This window comes from Ursus arctos, chromosome X (assembly GCF_023065955.2).
Source record: "Ursus arctos isolate Adak ecotype North America chromosome X, UrsArc2.0, whole genome shotgun sequence".
Classification (NCBI taxonomy): Eukaryota; Metazoa; Chordata; class Mammalia; order Carnivora; family Ursidae; genus Ursus; species Ursus arctos.
The window spans coordinates 79,535,507-79,539,216 of record NC_079873.1 but is presented as its reverse complement, the minus strand read 5'-3'; the positions used below and the strand labels follow the sequence as shown (position 1 = coordinate 79,539,216).

The 3,710-nt window shown below is 44.6% G+C and overlaps 1 non-coding gene across 1 annotated transcript; it reads right to left on the bottom strand.

The window, feature by feature from the left end:
* Nucleotides 1-3,371: 3,371 nt before the first annotated feature.
* LOC125281697 (U6 spliceosomal RNA) lies at nt 3,372-3,478 on the bottom strand. Its single transcript, XR_007188848.1, has one exon. It is a non-coding gene; the product is annotated as a U6 spliceosomal RNA (small nuclear RNA).
* Nucleotides 3,479-3,710: the final 232 nt, after the last annotated feature.

The following is a 3,710-nucleotide window of genomic DNA, read 5'->3' as shown; positions in this document are numbered from 1 at the left end:
ATCCCCAGGGGTCTGGTAATTGATGAAACCCTGTGTATTATTCACTTTTGCTATATTATTTTTAAAACATAAAGTCAACAAAAACTTAACGCCAACTTATGTACTGTCAAAATAAAAAAATGAAAAGCTGGGAGTAAATCTGTGCAAATGTTATTACAGACCTTGTGCTAATATGCGTGAACATAAAGGTCTGTTGCTAACCAGTCGATGCAGAAAAAGAGCCAAAAGATATGAATAAATAATTCACTGAGAAGCCAAAGTGCTTACTCTAATAAACACTGGACAGATGCCAAAGCACATTAGCTGAAGAAATGAAAATCTGGAGAAGTCAAAAGAAGTGAAAAGGCCAATTTGCATAAAACTACTTACGTGGTTGATCATTTAAAAGTAATATGTGTCCATACGGAATACTCGTGTTTTAAGGTACGTAGTCACATTACCTAAAGAGAACACATCTGGAAAATGAGCACCAATCTGTCTATAGTGGGTACCTGTGGGTTACAATGAGGGGATCATTGAGATGGAAGGTGCAGGATAATTTCATTTCCTGAATGTGTATTTGTAGGGTTTAATATTTTGACGTTAGGTAAGTTTGTGAAAGAAACACTTAAAATATCTAATAACTAACGGGCAAAAAAGTTCACATATATTTTTACCAGTTTATAAAAACGTTCACCTGACACTGTTTTGTAAAATTTTAAAAATTTCCATGCTTGACTTGGACAGTTTATCTGTGTCTGTGTGTGTGTCTTACACTTCCCACACTCCAAACGTTCACGCACTCTCGTTAGCAGATTTCTTTTTGGCTCACTCTGGCTGGACTTGCCCTCTCAGGGCCTAAAGACTGGGAAACGATTGCTGGCGGGGGGTGGGGGGGTGGGGGGGGAGGGATTGCAGAGAGTTCTGGCTAATGCACCAGAGCCCAGGCCTTTTCCTCCCTCCCTTTCTTTGGCTGCGCCCCTCGAGCCAAGACTTTCAGAGCTACAATTCTGGATCTGACCGCCAGAGGGCATCTATCCACATTGACTGCGTTATTAAAAGGAAAAACCATGCTTTTCCCCCCTGCTCTCCTCATAGCGACCCACCAACTCTTTGCTGTTTCCTTTACACTTCCCAGCTGTTTTGTGTGTAACCTCTGTGGAATGTGCTGGAGTTATTTCCTGCCACGTGGCTGTTTTCAAATGTTTCTGTTACTTTACCCTTATTTCAGACCTCATGTACGGTTGTCCCTTGAACAACGTGGGGTTTAGGGGCACCGACTCCCCCCAGCTGGGTCAAAAGTCCATCTATAATTTTTGACTCTCGAAAAACTTAACTGCTAATAGCTTACTGTTGACTGGAAGCCGTAGCGATAACATAACCAGTCAATTAACACCTACTTCCTATGTCATGTGTATTATGTACTGTATTCTTACAAGAAAGTAAGCTAGAGAAAAGAAAATGTTATGAAGAAAATCATAAGGAAGAGAAAATACATTTACAATAGTGTATTGTAAACAAAACAAAACAAAAAAACCTCCTTAAAAATGGACCCGTGCGGTTCAAACCCGTGTTGCTCAAGGGTCAGCTGTATTGCAGAAAGAGTTCACTGCAGCTGTGCATGGCCACGCCTTCCTCTCTCATGAAGCTCAGTTCCGGTCTCCATTTCTGGAGATACTATGTAGTATCTGAATGACCCCAGAGAGACTCCTTTATCTGAGACTCAGCAACCTCAGAGAAGGCAAGGAGCTGGTGACTGTGTGGTCAGAGTCCCTTTTCGAGGAAAAATGAAGGGACACCATGTGATGCAGTAGGCCGCAGAATCTTCTGGATTCTGGGTCCCAGGCCTCCTGACTCTTGCCAGCCTCCTGTGCAAGAGTGGTGCAGTTCGAAATGGCTCCTGCGGCATTAGGCTGGTGGCAAAACTCAGGGAAGTTACGTGTTTTGTTTTTCCTTTTTCTTTTTTCTTTTGCTTTTTGCGTTTGTTTTGTTTTGCTTTTTTTTTTTTTTTTTTTTTTTTTTTTCTGTCTGCCAGGGCTCTCCTCTCTATGCCTTTGGGAAAGGGTTTTCCTATTAGGACTCCATCTTATTTGTGTGGCCCTGACAACATGGTTTGGGGTCTGCTCTTGCCTTCCTCGGCAGCCCTCCTGGATCTTCTCCAAACCTCCAGCTACAGACCCCACAGATTCACCTCATGAGCACCCTGCGAGGACACTGGTGACGGGTCACTTCCTGCAGGTCACCCCATGGATGGGTTGGTCAGTGCTGGTCCTCCGTGTCAGGACGCCCCCAGGCCAGGAGGTTTCTGGGCCCCCCTCTCCAACCCCATCCAACAAGACACCCGGCAGTCCCCCTTTAGATGGAGGGTCGCAAGGGCCAGGGCTGAGTGTTTTCTATTCTCCTGAGACATGACCCCAATGGGCCATGACACGCCTATCCTAGTTCTACATGGAAAACCTCTCCTCCTATGGCTATGGTCACGACTGAGGTGAAATCTTTCCCTCGGCATATTCTGCATGTTTTCTATTAACTATATTGTATGATGCTTTGACAAAATAGGGGCCTTGTGGACCTGGTGCAGGGACTGCCTCTCCTAGGGTGAGCTAATTCCTTGAGATAGCAGTCAACACTTTTGATACGCAAACCAACCAATCCAGAGTCCACACCTCCCACCACCTCCTTTATCAAATTCTCACACCCCAGTTCAGTATTCTCCTTGCCCTAAATCATCCCAAGTCCAGATACTGGACCACTAGGGGCCCCCCGCCTAGCCCAGTGTCCACCAAAATTATTCAAACTATTCAATCCAAAGCTTAACTCGGGATCCTGATCCCGCCTCTCCCAGTCCTTCCCATTAAGCCAGAATAATGACTCTGGCTCATGTTTCCCCCTCATTCTCTCTGCCTCCTGACCAACGCAGGTGTTTCCTTATGTGGCCCTGAGTGTTATGGCGTGTCCCCTCCTCTTGGGAGCTGTAGGTAGTAAACTCCTCTTTCAAGGACATTGTTTCCATGTCTGTCATCTTACCGTACCCAAGTCAAGCGAACCTCAGGTGTATTTTCAGACAGCTAGTTGAGGGGAAAGGCCTGAGTCACATGGTTCTCCCAGGTCAGGGGTTTGGCACGTGGAGAGGGTCATTTGAAGCTGGTGGGGGTTGTTGGAGATTAACATTCTTGGGAATCATGTAAAGGTAGGAGAGGGACAGAGAACCCAACATTACCTTTGAATCGTCACCCAACTCTTCAGGCTAGATTGTATTATGTTCATGGGAGTTCCTCAAGTTTTCCTGTATGGCCCAACATGTGACTTACTCTGCAATGTTCCATGTGTAGTTATTATGTGCATTGTTCCATGTCAATTAAGTGAATACATTTGTTAGTAACATTTATTTTTTAAATGCGGAATGCTTCACAAACTTGCGTGTCGTCCTTGCACGGGGGCCATGCTAATCTTCTCCGTATTGTTCCAATTTTAGTATATGTGCTACTGAAGTGAGCACTTGTTACTAACATTGTTTAAATGTAATGCATCTAACTGAATTTTCATGTGCCTGTTTGAGCTATCACTCAGTGAGATGTGTTAAAATCTCCAGTTGTGATAGTGGATCTGTCCACTTCTCCATTTACTTCTGCCAGTTTTAGCTTTTACTATCCTATACGCAATTCCGATGTGTGGGCTTTCCCCCCACACATTCAAGCAAGTCTCCTACACAAGCTGGGTGTCCTGTAATT